General features: G+C 42.4%; 2 protein-coding genes across 3 annotated transcripts in view; one reads left to right on the top strand and one right to left on the bottom strand.

The window, feature by feature from the left end:
- The window catches only part of MLXIP (MLX interacting protein), a 2,166,122-nt gene that overhangs the window by 545,273 nt on the left and 1,599,494 nt on the right, over positions 1–21,355 (top strand). The gene's annotated exons all lie outside the window — the stretch shown is intronic.
- Positions 10,062–21,355, bottom strand: part of LOC147679418 (uncharacterized) — a 177,410-nt gene continuing 166,116 nt past the window's right edge. Inside the window, exon 9 of the mRNA XM_086942978.1 lies at positions 10,062–10,454. The gene's annotated coding sequence lies outside the window, so the exon portion shown is untranslated. The remainder of the gene's footprint in view (positions 10,455–21,355) is intronic.

Raw genomic sequence — 21,355 nt, 5'->3', positions numbered from 1 at the left:
CTTTATGCAGATAGGTATTCGTCTTTAAGTAAGTTCTTTTGTGAGTTTAAAAATTATCTTCTGCATTTGTACCTCTGAGTGAGTCATGTCCTTTGGAACAGGTTCCGTTTTTGCATATGGAGAAACGTGCCGGTCCTTTTCCTGAGCAGTTCAGAGAAATCGGCCTCATCTGCTGGAAAGTGTGGTTGTCAGTCCCGGCACGTTTCTCCATATGCAAAAACGGAACCTGTTCCAAAGGACATGACTCACTCAGAGGTACAAATGCAGAAGATAATTTTTAAACTCACAAAAGAACTTACTTAAAGACGAATACCTATCTGCATAAAGGACTCCATGCCCCATAATGCACACAGGAGTGTGTAATGCCAGACACGCCCAGTGTGGGAAACATGGGAAATGAAATAAAATGCCGAGAAGTAAATGCAGATTTCTTGTGTGGTGTTTAATGCCCAGGAAGAAGGGGCTGCTGGCCCCGAAACGCGTAGGCAAGATGAAATGACACATGCACTTTGGAAGCAGGCAGCATTTTCAGCCCGGATGGGAGAGGAACATCGAGTGCGCCTCCAAGCCCCAGGCGTTTGCTCAGTCATTTAAAACACGGTGCTCTGGCCGTGGGAGGCAGCACCATCGTCAGCTGGGACTGACAACCACACTTTCCAGCAGATGAGGCCGATTTCTCTGAACTGCTCAGGAAAAGGACCGGCACGTTTCTCCATATGCAAAAACGGAACCTGTTCCAAAGGACATGACTCACTCAGAGGTACAAATGCAGAAGATAATTTTTAAACTCACAAAAGAACTTACTTAAAGACGAATACCTATCTGCATAAAGGACTCCATGCCCCATAATGCACACAGGAGTGTGTAATGCCAGACACGCCCAGTGTGGGAAACATGGGAAATGAAATAAAATGCCGAGAAGTAAATGCAGATTTCTTGTGTGGTGTTTAATGCCCAGGAAGAAGGGGCTGCTGGCCCCGAAACGCGTAGGCAAGATGAAATGACACATGCACTTTGGAAGCAGGCAGCATTTTCAGCCCGGATGGGAGAGGAACATCGAGTGCGCCTCCAAGCCCCAGGCGTTTGCTCAGTCATATATATATATATATATATATATATATATATATATATATATATATATATAGCGCAAGCGCTTTGATGAAGGCTCACCGCAGCACCTTAACCCTCCGGTTTCTTTGTGGCACCCAGACGGTGATTAAAGGCTCCCTCTTGGTTTAAAAGAATGTTCGAGCGTTTCGGGGCCAAAACCCGCCCCTTCTTCATGGACTGTGAGGAAGGATCGCCATACTCAGCTTGTACTCTTCAAATTCGTTTTTTATTTGAAAAAGGGCGTCGACCACCCTCAGTGGGTGGAGTTTCGACACCAAGACTTCTGGTAAATGTAGTCTTTACATGTTGAATAGTTTGTCAGACCCTAATGTAGGTTGGCGTCTCCCCTCATATGTTAATGCCTTTAATATCCTTGAGTAGGAAAGCGAAGGTAGGCTTCAAACATCGCTCTTTTTATCTTGAAGGTGCTGTGCTGACAGGCGATGAAATTTGACATCGCCTCAGGATTCACTTGCTTGGATGCTTGTTCCGCTTTTGAAACGGACATTCTTTTGAACCAAGAGGGAGCCTTCAATCACCGTCTGGGTGCCACAAAGAAACCGGAGGGTTAAGGTGCTGCGGTGAGCCTTCATCAAAGCGCTTGCGCACTTTGCTTATCCATATTACAGCGGCCTGCCTTGGTCCGTGTGAGGAGCTCCGTTTCAAAAGCGGAACAAGCATCCAAGCAATTGAATCCTGAGGCGATGTCAAATTTCATCGCCTGTCAGCACAGCACCTTCAAGATAAAAAGAGCGATGTTTGAAGCCCCTACCTTCGCTTTCCTACTCATGGATATTAAAGACATTAACATATGAGGGGAGACGCCGCCCTACATTAGGGTCTGACAAACTACTCAACATGTAAAGACTACATTTACTGGAAGTCTTGGTGTCGAAACTCCACCCACTGAGGGCGGTTGACGCCCTTTTTCAAATAAAAAACTAATTTGAAGAGTACAAGCTGAGTTTGGCGATCTTTCCTCACAGTCCATGAAGAAGGGGCGGGTTTTGGCCCCGAAACGCGTCGGACATTCTTTTAAACCAAGAGGGAGCCTTCAATCACCGTCTGGGTGCCACAAAGAAACCGGAGTGTTAAGGTCCTGCGGTCAGCCTTCATCAAAGCGCTTGCGCACTTTGCTTATCCATATTACAGCGGCCTGCCTTGGTCCGTGTGAGGAGCTCCATTTCAAAAGCGGATCAAGCATCCAAGCAATTGAATCCTGAGGCGATGTCAAATTTCATCGCCTGTCAGCACAGCACCTTCAAGATAAAAAGAGCGATGTTTGAAGCCCCTACCTTCGCTTTCCTACTCAAGGATATTAAAGACATTAACATATGAGGGGAGACGCCAACCTACATTAGGGTCTGACAAACTACTCAACATTTAAAGACTACATTTACCAGAAGTCTTGGTGTCGAAACTCCACCCACTGAGGCGGTCTACGCCCTTTTTCAAATAAAAAACGAATTTGAAGAGTACAAGCTGAGTTTGGCGATCCTTCCTCACAGTCCATGAAGAAGGGGCGGGTTTTGGCCCCGAAACGCGTCGGACATTCTTTTAAACCAAGAGGGAGCCTTCAATCACCGTCTGGGTGCCACAAAGAAACCGGAGGGTTAAGGTGCTGCGGTGAGCCTTCATCAAAGCGCTTGCGCACTTTGCTTATCCATATATATACAACATTCTTAAACTTTTTAGAAACACTCACTGGATGATGTCATCAATGATGTAATTTCAGATGTCATGAGTGATGTAATATGTGATGTCATCAGCAGTGCATTGGGGGGTGCGAGTTATAATTAGCTCAGCTAACCAGAACGGCTGAATTTCTCTAGTTTTGTACGAGTGAAATGTCAGCCTAACTATAACGTCCCTAAAACCTGTGTTTTTTTTCAGTGAATATCTGAGGTTTTTTAAATGCGAATTCCTATCAATAACGTCCCTGAAACCTTTTTTTTTTTTCAATGAAATATATATACATGTGTGTGTGTGTGTATATATATATATATATATATATATATATATATATATATACATACACACATGCAGCCACATATAGTAGGAATGAGTAATCTCTATTCGAGAAAGTATGGATTTGTTATGTAAAATGATTTGTGGAATTTTTTTCACTGAGAAAACCAAAGGTTATAGGGACGTTATAGTTCGGCTCAGGTTTTACGCACACAAAACCATGGTAATACAGCAGCTATAGTTACCAGAGTTAGCTATAACTTAAGACCCCACAATTCACTGCTTATGACTTCACATATTACATCACTCATGACATGAATTCATAAAATACCACATCCCAAACAACATAACTTTTTTATTTTTCCAAAGCCAATCACAGAGTAGGTTGCTTTTTAAATAAAAGGAAATGTATTTAAAAATGATAGTTTCAATGAAACTATATAACATTTCCTTTAAAAAGCATGCATCTTAGTCTGCACCATATCTCCGGAACATAAACCTTCAAAAAATGAACACAACACCATCCCGCAAAAACATACACATTTCCACATTGTATTTTAATACAATAAAGCATAAACGTAAATTGCAATACATAACTTAATTAATAACACATGACTAATAAACTAACACACTATCCACTAGTAACAAAACACAAAACAAACACTAAATACTACACTACCAAAACTACGCAACACTATACATTAAATTAGAAATAACAAACTACTCTAAATACATCTCTATTAACTCCCCCCTACCCTTAAATTACAGTAAAAAAAAGTTTTAAACAATTTACCTTAACCGAAGAGGTGCAGCTCCCAACCGCGAGGTTCCCGCTGCAAAACTAAACGAACAACGATATAGATAGATAGCAAAACAAAGATACTAATAAAAATGCCCGCTTAATTGAACTAGATGAAATTTCCTCATAAAAGTGAATAGGGAAAATTGGAAAATAGCAAAATATGTTTCGTTATTTTTTGTAAAATTTTTTTTTTTAAAATTCATGATTTAGAATGCATTAAAAATGTAAAATATAAAATATTATCCTATATGATTTCACTATATATTCTTATATTATAAAATACAATCAAAACAATGATTACAATACCTAAAAAATGTATCATTATATATGCTGTAAAAAATAATATATCAATATATAATAACTTCAAAATAATATTTATTTTACAACATACTCTAAAAATGTTTAAAAAATGTAATTTTAAATATTTTATTTAATATGCATAGAAAAACATTATAAAAATGACTACCGTATTTTCCGGCGTATAAGACGACCCGGCGTATAAGACGACCCCCTACTTTCATTGACAGACTGTAGGTTTCATGCTATATTCGCCGTATAAGACGACCCCCATTTCCTAACGTCCTACAGTCCCCTTTCTATCTCCATGGACTGAGATCATGTGGTACTGACGCTCCTCTCCTTCCGATGAGCGTAAGAATTACGGAAGGAGAGAGAGATCAGCACACGTGGAGGAGCGCCTCGTCTGCCTGGGGGATGTGCAGCTGCAGTCTAGGTAGGGCTCACGGCGCCATTTGTTTTAGTTTAAACTTTGGGGGGATGTGCAGCTGCAGTCTAGGTAGGGCTCACGGCGCCATTTGTTTTACTTTAAACCTTGCACAGCGTTTGAGTTGCCTCTGGCTGGCGACGGGCTGTAACTGTACAAGTACGGTAATTTATTTTCAAGACCGCCGACGGGCTGATATTGTGTTGTTGCACAGTGCAACCATCGCCTACGTTCTTTGTTGTTGTGCTGGAGTTCCCTAAGCGCCACCATTTTCAACTGAGGAGCGGTCTGACACCTTCGGGTGAAGTCCGCGCTATGTGAAATAAACCGCCAATTTTTGTATCCGGCGTATAAGACGACCCCCGACTTCCCAGAAAATTTTAAGGGGTTAAAAGGTCGTCTTATACGCCGGAAAATACGGTATAATAATATTTTACGTTGTAAAATACATATTACATATTGCATATTATTCTTATAAAATAATGTAATATGTATTAAAAATATACTGCTGAATTATCAAAAAATACTAATGAAAAATGTTTCTATTTTGTTAAAAAATGTTAGCCAAAAAATTAAAATATTTGTTAAAAAAGTAAAAGAAATACTATTTTTTTTTCTTTATTGTTCAGTTCATAGCATATATAACAATTGTAAATCATACATAGATCAACGATCAAAGTGCTGTGGAGACATTGCTAATACCATAAGAAGTAAAAAACATTGGACTTCATCTAAAACATAATTTCAAAACATCATCTCCATATGTTGTAGCATGGGCTGCCAAATTTTTGCCCCTAATTGTTTTTTCTTCAGCGATTTAATACAATACAAATGAAATTCAAGATGAAACACATTATAAAACTTTGCTCGCCACATTTCGTATGATGGAGCCTCTGGTTTCAACCACATCGAAGCAATACATAGTCGAGCAACAGCCATAGCCATAAAAATAACATATCGAAATGGATAGCAAGACTGCATAGCTTCCCTGTCCTCACACACCCCTAATAGCATCATCTCTCTAGATATAGAGACATTAACCCACGTTGTTTGACACAAAAATTGTCCAATGCATAGAAAAAATTGTCTCAGCACGATACAATCGAAAAATATATGTACAATATCTGCTAACTCCGACTGACACCTAAAGCATTTTCCATCATGAACATCACCCCACTTCATCAATTTAGGAGGTGTATGGTATAGATTAAACAAGGTTTTATAATGTTAGGTAAGTAAATTTGCAGTCAGGATAACTTTGCTAGCCATATCGATCGATTCTTGCACGAATGAACCAGAGTTGCCAAGTCTATCCCTCCATTTCTTATCTTGAATCTCTATATCGTCACGCTGCTTTGCCAACAATATATCATACAAAATCCCGATCTTAGCCCCTTTAATCAAAGCTTTTAGAAGTGCATTAGTTAAAATAGGTAGAAGTCTACAGTGTTTATAAATAAAGTCCTGTATCTGTAAATATAAAAAAAAATTCCTTAGTTATTGTAAATTGTTCCGCTAGTTCCGCGAAGGAAACAATTGCCCCAGCACTGTAGATATCCCCTAAGCGGCGAATCCCCTTACCCCTCCATATCGTCATCTTTATATCCCAAAATATCAACGGAAATATTTCTGTGGAGTCGAGAGGACTATAGTAGCTGATCCGGTTTATGGATATAATTTTACGCATCCATTTCCAAGCTTTATATTCTGCGAGTATAGTTTTAAATCATGTTCTTTTAAATTAACTTGGTTCAAAAAATGTAAGCAAGACGTCTCGCGCCTGGACTCCTAGTAGCATCTGATAAATATTTGGGGATTCAAACGGCATTGTTTCTCCCCCAATAACAAATATTTTATATTTTTCAAAAAACAGACCAAATAATAAAAAGCAAAATTTGGCAATCCCCACCCTCCTTGCGCCAGTGGTAGCATCATGTATTTTGAGGCACGCCGGGCCTTCTTCCAACCCCAAATAAACCTATCTGTGACCGATTGTAGCTGCAATAATTGTGCACGTCTCAACACCCTCGGAAGTATACACATCTTTAAAACATTCCGTCGACCAACTATTAATAAATGTAGGCATTCCACCTTTTCCAGCTATCTTTTAACTGATCCTAGTATATCAGCCCAGTTTACATCAACTATCTCCTGGAGTGACATCCTAATTTTAATCCCCATATACCTTGCTTCTTGTGTCACACGCGCCTCTTCAGGACAAAGCCCCTCTGTACAAACAACCTGGGTTTTTGAGATGTTTAGCTTATATCCAACGGCCTTCCCAAACTCTTGAGTCAACTGCTCAATCTCTCTTACTGCTTGCTCAGGGTCAGATGTTACAACCGCTATGTCATCAGCGTAGACGAGAACACGCACTTGATACTCGCCCACTACCATTGATTGTATACCGTTGGTAGTCTCCAGTATTTGCAACAATGGTTCAATGTAAATGGCGAAAAGTAATGGCGAACATAGGCATCCTTGACGTGTGCCCCTGGTTACATATACAAAAGATGATTCTTGCCCCAGTGTGCAAATCTTATCCCACAGGCGTTTATACATAGTCTGTAATACGAGCAAAAACTGGGGCCCAAACCCCATCTTAAGCATTGTAGCCCATAAAAATGCCCATGTAACACGGTCAAATGCTTTTTCAGCATCTAAAAATATTATGCCAATGTTTTTTTGTAGTGAAGTAGCATAATCCAGCAACTTTATAACCCTATGCAGATGGTTGACCGTGCCCCTGCCAGGGAGGAAACCATGCTGATGCTGAGATACCAGTGGTGGAAGGACTTGCACTAACCAAGTTGCAAGTGTTTTTGAGTATACTTTGGCATCCGCATTTATAAATGATGTAGGTCTATAGGAACCAGGAAGTCTAGGGGACTTATCCTTCTTCTTAAGAACCACTATATTTGCATCATCCCACGATGGAGGGGGATTTCCACATTGAGCGGATATAAGTGGCAAGCATATCGTCCTTTAAAATAGGAAAAAGCATCCGATAAACCTCCAGAGGGAGTGTACCGGTCCAGCTGCTTTCCCTAGCGATAAATCCTCTAATGCTGTCTGTAGTTCTTGCATAGAAATTGGAGCTTCCAGCTCTTCTCTTTCAGTAGACCCCCAAATCAGATAGGTCAAGTTCACGAAGGTATTGCTCAATCTGATCCTGAGCAACAGGATCTTGAGTATATAATTCTTTATAGTACGAGTGAAATACCTCCATTATACCTTCCATAGTCTCAACTATACCCCCTCTATCATTCTCCAAGATTTCAATAAGTTGAGATGCTTGCCTACCCCGCAGTCTTTGAGCTAGACATCTACTGGTTGTTTCTCCATATACATATCTTTCAGCTTTATGTATTTTGAACTGGGTTGCTATTTCTTGACTCCAGACCCCATTAATCTTAGCCTTACTACAGGCTTCCTTTTTTGCGCAGTTTGACTGTCCATATTGGCACTGATCACTGAAATAAGCTCACACTCAGACTTTCTTAAATCCTCAAATAAGTCCCCTATTAAAGCTTTCTGTTCCTTGGTTTAGACCAGCCATAACTACAAGTTTCACCCCTTAGTCCGGCTTTAAAAGAGTCCCAAACCATAGGTTGGGTAGCTGTTCCTCTATTATGTTCTAAAAACCGCGTAGCCCAGAGTTGAATATAGCATATATATTCCTCGTCGCTTACAAGCTTTTTACTAAATGTAAATGATCGCTGTTCCCGCCTTATATTAAAGCGGATCAAGTCCATAACCACAGGGCCATGGTCCGACGTAATACGGAGCATTACCTGCATCTTTGCACCGACAGTTAAAAATCGGGGTAAAAAAATATAGTCTAGCCTAACAAACTTATGTGGAGAAGAGAAAAATGTATATCCTGGATCTCTGATTCACCACCGTCCACCCATCCACAAGACCATGTTGCTGTAGCAGCTGATGCAGAGGCCTGAATACTTTCGGCTTACGGCCTTTGTAGTCGACAAATTGAGCATCCCATATCTGAGAATCCCCATGTATATTAAATACCCCCAATAATAGCAGAGGGGTCCCCCACAGTGCTAGCTCAACATTCAAAGACTCCAAGATCTCTGCTTCATCTAAATTTGAGTATAGCCACCCTTCCAATGGAGCTGGACGCCACTAATGGCACTGGCCAAGGGAGCGGTGGTATCATGGGACCTTACTACTGCTACTTACTATGCTGAAAACATTCTGCCTATGTTGGCAGAAATGAAAAGTGTCAGGACTCCTGAGAGAACCCTGACACTTCAATGTGAGGATGGTTCTTGCCATTACACGGCCCCCCCTTCACACGGAATTGCAGCGCTAATTAAGAACTCCATTCTCCTGTCAACGCACTTGCCATTACATTGCACTGTGGGAGCTGTGGACTTGCATCTGATCACAGCTGCAGCAAGTTGACTGGGGCCAGCTGCTCTCCCACCAATGAGAGCATCATATAAATAAATGAAGGAAGGAGGCGGCACCATCAATTTGCAAAGGCATCTGAGGAAGGGCGCTCTTGCCGAAATGCATAACGCTGCGCAATTTGTGAATAAAGGACTCCCGAAAGAATCCCCGCTATGTCTTTGGGTCATTCTGAAACGAGTGGTCTTTTCCTGTGAGATATATATATATATATATATATATGTGTATATATATATATATATATATATATATATATTTATTTAATAATTCACAAGGTTCAGCAGAACGCCGAAAGTCGCCATGACCCATCCGCCGAGCGACAGCTGTTCGTGCTGGATGGCAAATCCTTTTATCCAAGTCAAAATTCACACTCCAATTCCTTGTTTCCTAAGGCAAGTATGAAAAGCAGTAACGCAACTTGCATCAGAAAGAATTTATTCGGCAAAGTTCATCGGCAACAAAGTAACAACTCTACGCGTTTCGGGAAAGGGCTTCCCTTGGTCACGAGTCAAGATGTGTGCAAATCATTTGGTTTAAATAAACAGACATGTGATCACAACAAATAACCATAAACAAAAACAAAGGACTATCGTTAGCGCTTACATTTTGCTAACTTAGCCGAAAATGTGTATCTACATCTTTGTGTCCTGCCAAAATATATAACACTATTCAAAGGGCATGCAAGACAGAATGCAAATTAATGAATCGCTATCTACTGTTATTTAGCAGTATGCACCTTCTGTTTGTGACATTAATTTCAATAAAGTTATTTCCACACTTTCTCTTCGTGCAATAGAATTATGCCCTAGTGGGCAAAACCGCTTCTGACTGAATGTGTGATTCAGACGAATTATCAAAATTATCGCCCCAGTGGGCTAAAGCGCTTAAAGTTGTGTCAGTCAATACATCATTTGCAAATGGAAAAAACGCGTCATAAATAATTTATGCAGCGGTTGAAAATATCCTGTGAATAGCATATAATCACTATATATAACACAATTAAATAGACATAGGAGACATAATGAATCACTATCTCTTGTTGTTTGTTTATTGCATTAAATACCTTGTGTTTGTGACCATCATTTCAATAAAGTTATTTTGACACTTTCACTTTGTGCAATGAAATTGCGCCCGAGTGGGCAAAAACGCTTATGGCTTAATGTATCATTCAGACTTATCGAAAATATCGCCCCAGTGGGCCAAAGCGCTTAAGGGTATATCAGTCAATTCGTAATTTCTAAGTGGAAAAAACACTTGTCACAAATAATTTGTGCAGTGGCTGAAAATATCCTGTGAAACGTAAATAGCACATAATCATGCCCTTGTGGGCATAGCTTCCAAATGTTATTTCCTGTCTCCAGATGTCCAAAAGATTCCTTGTGGCAGTGCTTCAGTATTATGCCAACAACACATTTCCTGAAATGAAACCAAATAATACTCTAAATAATAATATAAATAATTTTGTGTCAAAATTCACATTAAAACACACAGACTTGATAAATGTGAAGAGTTAAAAAGACTACATGCGGGCACATGTATTTTTTACGAAAAATTGATTCTTTATCAGGGAATGGTTGTGGGGTTCCAAAGGTAAAGAACAAAATTCAGTTTTTTTCAAAATGTACAATTATAACTGTTTATCCTAGGTGTACTTCCAATTCCTCGTCACCATTGTGTCCTAGTGGGGTCATTGTCCTATACTGTATTATAATTTTAGACTCTAGTCTTCGCAGACACTGTAGTCTGTTGCCACCCCTTTCATTATGTTTGTGGTGTCAAGGACTCAAAAACTTAACAGATTGGAATTTTGATCATGATGGCTTTGAAAGTGCCTGGCGATTGGGTAGGTTTTATCTACATTTTTAATCGCTCCAAGGTGTTCAAGGATTCGCAGTTTAGCTTTTTTAATTGTGCTGCCAATGTATGTTTTTTTGCATGGGCAGAACAATGCCTAAACCGCATATTCGGTGTTCCAAGATGTGTGCTCTTTAATCACAAATCGAAACAAAAGGGGATGATGGACAGAGTGTTTTAGCAAATCAAACACTCACCCCCAGTCAACAGATCTGGGTTTAATCCATCACCATTCTTTAGCTCACTCAGCCACCTCAGTTCAGACATGGCCATATGCAAATCAGTCTGACCCTGTGCCTCATGGGAACAGCCCAGCCCGAACTGCCAAGCCATGTCTTCCCTGGACCGGAAACAAGCATCCCGGGACCGGTTTCGGATTCATAATCTTCATCAGCCAGGCTATCTTGAATCCAGTGGCCAAGTGAGCAAGGGACTCACGTCCGAGCATACCCTGCCAACTTAGGGCGAAAAAAGCAAAACAAAAGGGGATGATGGACGGAGCGTTTGAGCAAATCAAACACTCACCCCCAGTCAACTGATCTGGGTTTAATCCATCACCATTCTTTAGCTCCCTCAGCCACCCCTGTTCAGACATGGCCATATGCAAATCAGTCTGACCCTGTGCCTCATGGGAACAGTCCAGCCCAAACTGCCAAGCCATGTCTTCCCTGGACCGGAAACCAGCATACTGGGACAATGAGCTAATATTGTTTATCATTTTTGTGATAACATTGCTATAGACTAAAGATTGTTTAATTTTTTCCACGTTTCATTGTTGCTTAGCATCACCCACCCTCACATCACTCACTTATTTCTGCAGGTTATAGGAATTATTTTCCAACAATGTATTCTTAGGAAATTATATGCCATGATGTACAGAGCATCACCCATTACGTTCTGAATGACAGTTTCTTCCTTCTTTCTTCTTGTTTTTTCCCTTCATTCTTTCCTTCCCCTTTTCTGCTCTTGAATTTGCATTTTAAATCCTTAATTCCTTAAATCTTTTTCATTTTACTATGCTGCCAGACAGCTGGCCATTTAAGTATTCACAAACACCGTGGTTTCTATCTAACCTTTAGTAATATGTCACCTTTTTTGCTCTTTCCACTTACCTCTATTAGGGTTTCCACTCATATGTAGGCGTGTTTATTCTACCACATTTTTTATAAATGGGAATTTTCCTTTTCTCATCTTTACAATATTGTGTGTACTTTCTCCCTTTTTTTAACCTCCAGCCCTGAAGAGTCAAGGGTAACTGCCCCTCTGACAAAACACGTGTCGGCTGGTTTTCTCTTTGGATCTCCTTTTGAAGGAGGACCATTACCACATATAAAATCTTAAAAGAACTATTGCTTGTCGATCTTGTTTTCTTACTTGAACTCTTGCAATTGAAGGGACTTTGTTACTTGCACAGTATATGTGTTAAAATTACTATCTTTGCGTGTGCTCTGGACTTTGTATTCATTATCTATAGGGTGGTTCTAAGATCCACTCCATTTCAGGGGTTTGTGGGTTCCCCCTGACCAAGCAGCACCGTTCGGACTTTAGATTCTTTTTCATACTTTACCGCCTCCTGGTGTGCGCCAATTATCTCTGAACACGAAAACCCTACGCAGAACGTTTAAAATTCCTACAGCACTTACTACGAACTGACATTTTACACTTTTTACCCTTTGGGAAATACCCACCCCACCCACTACACCACAGGTGTCCCACTAGACCCCCCTTCACCCACCCAACAGACCCCTCCCTCCCACCCTGCACGTGACCCTCCCCCTTAAATGAGGCAATAGGGCCAATCGCCCTTGGAATGCCCGGTGAATGGCTCACTTAATGCTCGGCCCTCCTGTGATCTTAATTATACAAGACTATAGACATCGAAACAGCAAGAAAATTTGTGCAAATAACCACATAACCACAAATTAAAGTGTCTCATTACAGATGTATAGCATCCGTGCCTATACATTAGTCCTTCAAGCCAACGAGTGAAGATATTCTTTAGCAGCAGCCTCCGACGTAAAAAACATATCTGTCCTTTATTAACTGTGTTTAGAGTATCAGGTTGCAATAGAAAAACTTGCAGGCCCTTTGTTTGAAACGGGGTGATCAGCTGCGTAACTGCCATCTCTTTTCGACTGTGGAATGACAATCGGGCCGCACAAAAAATTGTATTCCTTTACCGGATCTCTTCTTATCTGGTCTGGCCAGATCATACAGTGCCTGCCTAGCCAAGAAATTATTCAGGGAAATCAATATAGCCCGCGGTTGCTGCACTGCTTGTCCACTCCTTGCAGGTCGTTGCTGAAATGGAAATCTATGCGCCCTTTGGATTTCATTAACCCAGTTCCATTCTTTCACCTCAGGAAGTGCTTCCTCAAACAACTCAGCTACAAATTTGCGAATATCCTGCCCCTCAAGTCCTTCTGGGCCCCCAAGAATGCGTAAATGATTGCGCCGTAGTCGATTTTGTAAGTGGGCAAGCTTATCATGTACATCATCCTTTTGTGCCTTTATATCTGCAACAACTTTTTTTGGGTCACCATCTGATCTTCTAGTGATGATATGCGGGCTTCAGCTTCCACCATCCTGTCAGTGAAGTCATTGCATGTTTTTGCCAAGTGTCTGACAGTATTTTGCAATTTCCTGCATGCAGTATGCGTTTTTAAATGCTGCGCTCGAGCCTCCAGCGGATGCTCTGAAATGGATCTGTAAATTTCCTCCAGCCACACCTGACTTGGTATCTTCACAGCTAGACCCCCACTATTTTGACCAGATAGGTCCAATCTCTCTAATAACTGTTCCCCACTGGAAAGGTGCAGTTGCTGATCCCGCAATTCCTTCCCTATCTTTCTTCCGAACCGTGAGTGCCTCTGCGGATACATCCCCCGGGGAAGCATTTTTATTATGGCTATCGTCCAACATAGTAGGGGTAATGTCTCCAGACCCATCTTCCTCTAATAGATCTCCTTCCAAATCAGATCTTTCTGAATGCTCCGAAAGTGAGTAAAGCTCGCTATCTTTACTGCTTAAAGGCTCATTAACATCTTCACTGATAGTATCGTTATCAGTACGCTCTTTGCCACCGGCCGCGGTCTGAGCCACAGTCTGAGGTGTCTGCACATGCGCTGGGGGTATTTGTCTCTGCTCCAAAGATATCGCAATCACTTCACTTCCCGCTAACTGGTCGCCCAAATTGTAAGATTTAGCAGCAGAAGTCTCAACTTTTTTCCCAGTAGCTAACTGAAACATTTGTGAAATCTTAGGAGTTCCTTGAACTAGGTCTTTACCATGCCCATTGCTTTCCAAGTCCTCGACCCCAGCATTTCTTTAGACATTTTTGCAACAAGTGCAACTCATGTTCCTACCACACCTTCCCCTGGAGCTCCAGTGTCCCCTCCACGAGTAACCTTAGGTGCCATAGCAAGCCTCGAAAACAATGTCTCAAGATAGAATACACAATTTAGCACCCACTGCCCTGTTACAGTGTGTTTAGTGAGCTCAGGTGATAAAAAAGGTTCCAAATATTAACTTGCCTCTCAGAGATCAGTTCGCAAAAACTCACTGGAGTAGTCTCAGCTGCTTTAAGATGATTTCTTTGTAAATCTGTCGCCAGTCAGCAGCAGCATCAAAATATCCCAAAAAACACTTCCACAAAAAGAAATAAAATGTAAACCGCTATAGTGCCATAATGCAGTAGTGCGTTATACTCCAGTGCTCACATTGTATTTAACATAACTTTCCAAGCGGTTCTGTCTCCAGGTTTTCTTCCTCCAAGATAAAGAATTAAACCGCTGAAATGTGTTAAATGCCGGTCCTCGCTGTGTATTTCATTAAAGCTTTTCCAAGCCTTACTTGCGAAGCATTCCTCTGCTCCTCCTACTCCACACAGAAATCGAGCGGCTCCAAACGACCTCAGATGAGCGGTATCGCGAATGGCTGGCATTTAGCAACCGCCGCGCCTTGCTGTGCTCCACGCTCCGCGATCTGCTGTCTTCCGCTCGCCCAGGCACACAGCGGGCACCGCGGCTCTCCTCTTTGCGGAAAGATTATATTTTCCACACTAACTGGCATCAGAAGAAAACTTCGAGAGCTGCAAGGCAAGTTCCAGGCTGTGCTTACCGGAGAAACATGCTGTAATATCACCTCTGGGAGAGCAGAGTTAGGAGCCCCTCACACAAACGCCCGTCGTGCGGACGCCATCTTGCCTCTCTTAAAAAAGAAATACTATTTTCTATGTATAAAAAGTAAATACTTCCCAAAAAGTCAAAAATAAAATGTTTTCAAATGTTACATTTTTTTCGACCATTTTTACCATTTTACCATTTCGCAAAACTGGAAAGATTTACAAATGTATGTCATATTATTCATTTTTTCAATTTCTAAAAAAAAATGTAAATTGGCAAAATATTTTTTGTGTAATAATTTAACATAAGATGTTGAAACCAAATTTCTAATATTTAAAAATGTATACAATATGTTGTATTCAATACTGTTTTGTAACACACGGTAATACAACATAATTAATAACATTCTACACACTAGACTTTGATAATTAACTATTCCAACTCCATTAAAACTTGATTCAAAGCAATTACTAGACCCTAAACCCTACAAATTAATTATTCCTAATCAATCAATCAATCCTAGCATTTATAAAGCGTGCTACATACCTGTGAGGGTCTCAAGGCGCTAGGGGGGGGAAGCTGCTACTGTTCGAAGAGCCAGGTCTTGAGAAGTCTCCTGAAGGTTAGAAGGTCTTCGGTTTGTCGCAGGCGGTTGGGGAGGGTGTTCCATGTCTTGGCGGCAAGGTGGGAGGATGATCTGCAGCCAGCAGTCACTCTTTGGATGGGGGGACGGTGGCGAGGGCGCGGTCTGCGTAGCTTAGCTGGCGGGTCGGATGTAGAGGTTGAGTCTGATATTGAGGTACGCTGGTCCGGTGTTGTGGAGTGCTTTGTGTGCGCGTGTGAGGAGTTTGAAGGTTAATCTTTTGTCGATGAAGAGCCAGTGCAGGTCTCTCATGTGGGGTGTGATGTGGCTGCGGCGAGGGATGTCGAGGATCAGGCGTGCAGAGGCGTTCTGGATGCGTTGGAGCCATTTCAGGGGTTTGGCAGGGGCTCCTGCGTAGAGTGCGATTCCGTAGTCCAGTCTACTGCTGACGAGGGCCTGGGTGACCGTCCTTCTTGTTTCGGTGGTGATCTACTTGGAGATCCTGCGAAGCATGCAGAGGGTCTTGAAGCAGGAGGAGTAGTCGGCACTGACTTGCTCCGTCATGGAGAGGGTGGAGTCGGGGATGACCCCTAGGTTGCGTGCGTGGTCGGCGGGTTTAGGGGGTGTTCCTAGTGCAATCGGCCACCAGGAGTCGTCCCAGGCCGAGGGGGTAGATCCGAGGATGAGGACTTCTGTCTTGTCTGAGTTCAGCTTCAGTCGGCTGTTACTCATCCAGTCTGTGATGGCCTTCATTCCTTCGTGGAGGTTGGTTTTGGTGGTGTGTAGGTCTTTGGTGAGGGAGAGGATCAGCTGGGTGTCGTCGGCGTAGGAGATGATGTTGAGGTCGTGCCGTCGTGCGACGTGGTCGAGCGGTGCCATGTAGACGTTGAACGTCGGGCTGAGGGATGAGCCTTGGGGTACGCCACAGATGATCTTGGTGGCCTCGGAGCGGAAGGGGGGAGGCGGACGCTCTGTGTTCTGTTGGAGAGGAAGGAGATGGTCCAGTCCACGGCCTTCTTTTGGATTCCAGCGTCGTAGAGGCATGTTCATAGTGTGCGGTGGCAGACCGTATCGACGGCGGCTGACTGGTCCTGGAGGATGAGGGCCGCGGTTTCTCCGTTGTCAAGCAGGGTCCTGATGTCATCGATGGCAGCAATGGGAGCAGTTTCAGTGCTGTGGTTGCTGCGGAACCCGGACTGGGACGGGTCCAGTATGCTGTTCGGAAGTTCTTGAGGTCCTTGGGGTCTGCCTTGGGTTTCTTGAGTAAGGCGCTGATCTCTGCGTGCTTCCATCTCTCCGGGAAGGTCGCTGTCTCAAAGGAGATGTTGATGGCTTTCCGGAGATGGAGGGCGATGGTGTTGCTGGCTTTGTTGAAGATGTGGTGTGGGCAGGGGTCTTCCGGGGATCTGGAGTGGTTGGTGTTCATGATCTTGATGGTGTCGTCATCGTTGATGTTGGTCCAGGCGAGCAGGCGGTTGGTGCGGGTGGTGGTAGTGGTGGTGGTGGTCGTGGGAGCGGGAGTCTCGGCGGTTGCCGGAGTGGTGACGGCGTCAAAGCTGTCGTGGATGTCTACGATCTTGTGATGGGAGAAGGTGGCCAGCGAGTCGAACGGGTCATGTGACGGTGGGATGTAGTTGGTGTTGGAGCTGGGGTTTGAGAGTTCCTTCACGATGTTGAAGAGCTCTTTGCTGTTGTATGCGTTGTTGTCTAGGCGGTCTTTGAAGGAGGTCCTTTTGGCGGCTCTCTGATGAGGTGGTGGTGTCTGCAGGTGGCGTTCTTGTGGGCTGTGTAGATTGCCGGTGTTCATTCACGGATCCAGTTTTTTTTCAAGTTTTCAGCAGGTTCGTTTGGAGGCCTGGAGGTCTTCGGTGAACCAGTGGGCTCTCTTGCTAGTGCAGTTGAAGAAGACGTGGGAGCTTGCTGAGAAGATGGGGTCTAGCATGTGGCCGGCGGAGTGGTTGGGTGTTGTGACGAGTTGACTGAGTCTGAGGTTGTCAATCAGGGTGGTAGAGTTGGGGTCGTTGTTGTTCTCGAGGTAGAAGTTCAGGTCCCCGTGGAGGATATAGTCTGTGGAGGCGAGGACGTGTGTGCTGATGAAGTCGGCGATGGAGTGACTGAACTGCGGTTGGGGTCCGGGTGGTCAGTAGACGAGGGTGCCTCTGAGGGTGGTGTTGGAGTCGGTGTGAATCTGGAAGTGCAGGTGTTCGGCGGTGCTGAGGGTGTAGGTGTTGGTTGATACTTTGAGAGTGTTCCTGTGGACGATGGCGATTCCTCATCCTGCTCCATTGGTCTGGTCTGTGCGGGTGATTTTGTAGCCTTCCGGGATGGCTATGAGTATGTCGGGTACCGAGGAGGGATTCAACCAGGTCTCCCTCAGGAAGGCGATGTCCGGGGTGTTGGAGTCCAGTAGGTCCCAGAGTTCCACTGGAGCGGGTGTTGAGGAGGATGCATCTGAGGTGGTTGGGTTCTTTGGTAGGTGGGTTGGCGGGCTGAATGCTGGTGAAGCTGCCGATCCGGTAGGAGAAGGGTCCTTGGGTGCGTTTCGGGGCAGCCAGGCAGCAGGTGCATGATCGTCTGGCGTGGAGTGCGTGGAGGGTGCTGGATTCGTAGCTGAGGCGGGCTTCGCGGGGGCCAGGGGTCCTGGCGATGGGCGCGGACGGGTGCAGACAGGCTTGCCTTAGGTGCGCCAGCGGCTCGCCCGCAGTGTGGCCGTGCAGCAGCCACCATATAAGGGATGGTGGGAGGGAGGAGCAGCTGAGAGGCGGGAGGTTAATGGACCACGAGGGGGGCGTGGCAGCAGGGGACGCAGCAGCGGGGATCGGGAATGGGGTAGACGGCACGGGGAACAGAAGGCAAAAGGGGGGCACAACAGGTACAGGGGGAATAAAAAACCAACAGGACAAATTAGCAACAAACACAGCACAATATCAGGACAATCACAGTAAAAATAATAAAAAATTTAGAGACGAGCAGGACCTACGGCGGGCTGCGAATCCGGCAGCAGCAGAGCTGGGAGCATGGGCGCAGTTAGGTGGAGCTGTGCGGCGTGGGGAGCGACCTGCCTGGCAGCAGGGTCAAGAGTCGCTCCAGTATAGCTAAACTCATGGAAATATCTGGATACTAACCCCTAAAAATTAAATATTCCTATTCCAATATAACTAAATTCATTGAAAGACCTCAATACTATACCCTAAAAAATTACTATTCCAACTCCAAAATCACTAAATTCAGGGTAAGTGCTGGACACTAAACCCAAACAAATTACTATTCCTACTCCAATATCACTAAATTAAAGGAAAGTGCTGGACATTTAACCTTCAATTACTAATCCTACTTCAATATAAGTAAATTCAAGGAAAGTGCTGGACACTGAACCCTAAAAGATTACTATTCCTACTCCGACATCTCTAAATACATAGAAAGTGCTGGACAGTAAACCCTAAAAATCAACTATTTCTTCTCCAATATTTGGACAGTACTGGACACTAAACCATACAAATATATTATTCCTACTCCAAAATTACTAAATTCAGGGAAAGCACTAAGGGGCTCATTACGTTTGGCGGCTGGACTGAAGTCCGTCCACCATCGTCTCCTATTTAAGACCGCCCGCCAACCATGTGGCAGTCCCACAATAGGAATTACGCTGCGACTTCCACAGCGACGGTTGAATTACCCACATTTAACATTGTGACGGGTGCTGCTGGCGGTGCCTATCACTTGGTGCAGGGATATGTTGGGATGGTGCCTCCAACACCGACAGGAATGGGATAGGGGGAAGATGGGCCCACTTCAGAACCCCCAAAGTCCATCCTCGCCAGCCTTTTCATGGCGGTTGAACCAGCATGCAAAGGCAGGTGAGATGGATATCATAATCTGTCCGATGGTTCTTACCAGGCACCGCCTCTATTCTGGTTATTGTGGATGGTCAATTTGGCGGTCGGAATCTATCCGTCTGTCGGGACCGCTACAGTCGGATTTTCTGACCGCCACCGATCTGACTGCCATCGTAATGTGGTGTTCTGATCGGCCCTTAGAATAGGCGGGCGGACCATCACCGACAGGCTGACGTTGGCAGTCCTCCCGCGAACTTAATGAGGCCCTAATCACCAAACCCTACAAACTATCTATTCCTACTACAATAAAACAAAATTAAGAGAATTTACAAAAAACTATATTTATTATATTTCTAAATTTAATTGCATTACATTTTTAACTAACATAAAAAAAGGTAATGACAAATTACAAATAAATATTACAAATTGTTTTGAAAATATTCACAACGAAAAAATTACCAAAATATAAATTCCATTTTCTATATAAGAATTATACAATATTTAATAAACACACTGTTAACATAAGAAACATAAACCTAAAAACGTAAAAGCATATTGCAAAAAAAACAACATCAATTTTATATAAAATCCCATATTTTAAAAGATTGAAAAAAATAAAATGTTCAAATATAAAAAACAGACCTTATTCCTTGTTCATATAAAACAATTATTTAAAAAATACTATTTTGAAAAACTACACAACACATTCCACAATAAACACAAATAAAATTAATCTGTAAAAATATAAGCTTTTCAAAAAAATATATATATTAAATCAATCAAAAAAAGTTCCTCACATTTATAAAAAACTAAAATATTCCAATTTTTTTCCCTAAAATTCCCCCAAAATTAACATTAAAAACTAATACAAAAAAAACATAACCCAAAATGTTAAACATATTTTTTTTTACAATTTAAAAAAAATGTAAATCGTTTTTTAATTTTAGTTAAAAATAAATAATTCTAAAAATGGGCCTGATTAAGATGTTTGGCAGACTTGCGTATGCCTGACACCAATTTGGATGCGATCGCCCGATGGAAGGTTGTCGGAAAGTGACAACATAATCCCAACGGCGCAGAAGAGGCTGGCTCCCCATCCTTGTGGAATTGTGATTCTTTTCAATGCTCCGAAGGAGCCCTTCGGAACATCAAAGAAATGTCCCTCTGCCTGCTACTTCGTAATGCAGGGGCAGATGCTAATACATAATAATAAAGATTTCTTAAACAATTACAATAATTATTCACATATTTTTTAAATTACTTCCAACCCTTATTCTCTGTATCCCACTCCTAAAACTGTTAACATTCTAAAATGTATATATTAATAAATTAAAAAGAACAGATTTAATTATATAGAATTTTTTTTATTACTCCCCACCCTTATTCCCTATAAACCCAACACCCCGCTATTTAAAAAAATATTTTACAAAATATTTATATTAACAGAATTATTATGATAAACTAGCAATTACTAAAATCAATTCATAAAATGACATCAGTTTTTTAATAGAATTTATAGCACATATTAAATACCATTGCTAAAACAAAGCGATATTCTATAAAACTATATTTTTATCATCAATATTTTTATTATAAATATTTCAAACTGAACCTCTCTTTGTCTGCCACCTGTCTGGTTGTGTATTTTCACTAAATGTTATATGTACCAGCTTACATTTCTGAGCTCTATGATATTAATATATGTGTATTGAATAAAATGTGTATGTTTTTATAGATTTGTCCTGTATGGGGGCGCGCTCTCTCTCTATTTTTTTTCCCACTTTTATATGTGCACTGATGTGTTTTTTTTCAATTAATTGTTTATTTTTATAATTGTTTGTGTAATTGTATTTTCTCAAACACTTTGAACCACTGTTTGGATTAAATACTAATTGCCCCTGGTTCAGGTGGTTTAGGGCT

This window comes from Lissotriton vulgaris, chromosome 11, assembly GCF_964263255.1.
Source record: "Lissotriton vulgaris chromosome 11, aLisVul1.2, whole genome shotgun sequence".
Classification (NCBI taxonomy): domain Eukaryota; kingdom Metazoa; phylum Chordata; class Amphibia; order Caudata; family Salamandridae; genus Lissotriton; species Lissotriton vulgaris.
Note: the sequence above shows the minus strand (reverse complement) of the source record. Positions and strands in the feature narration are given on the sequence as shown.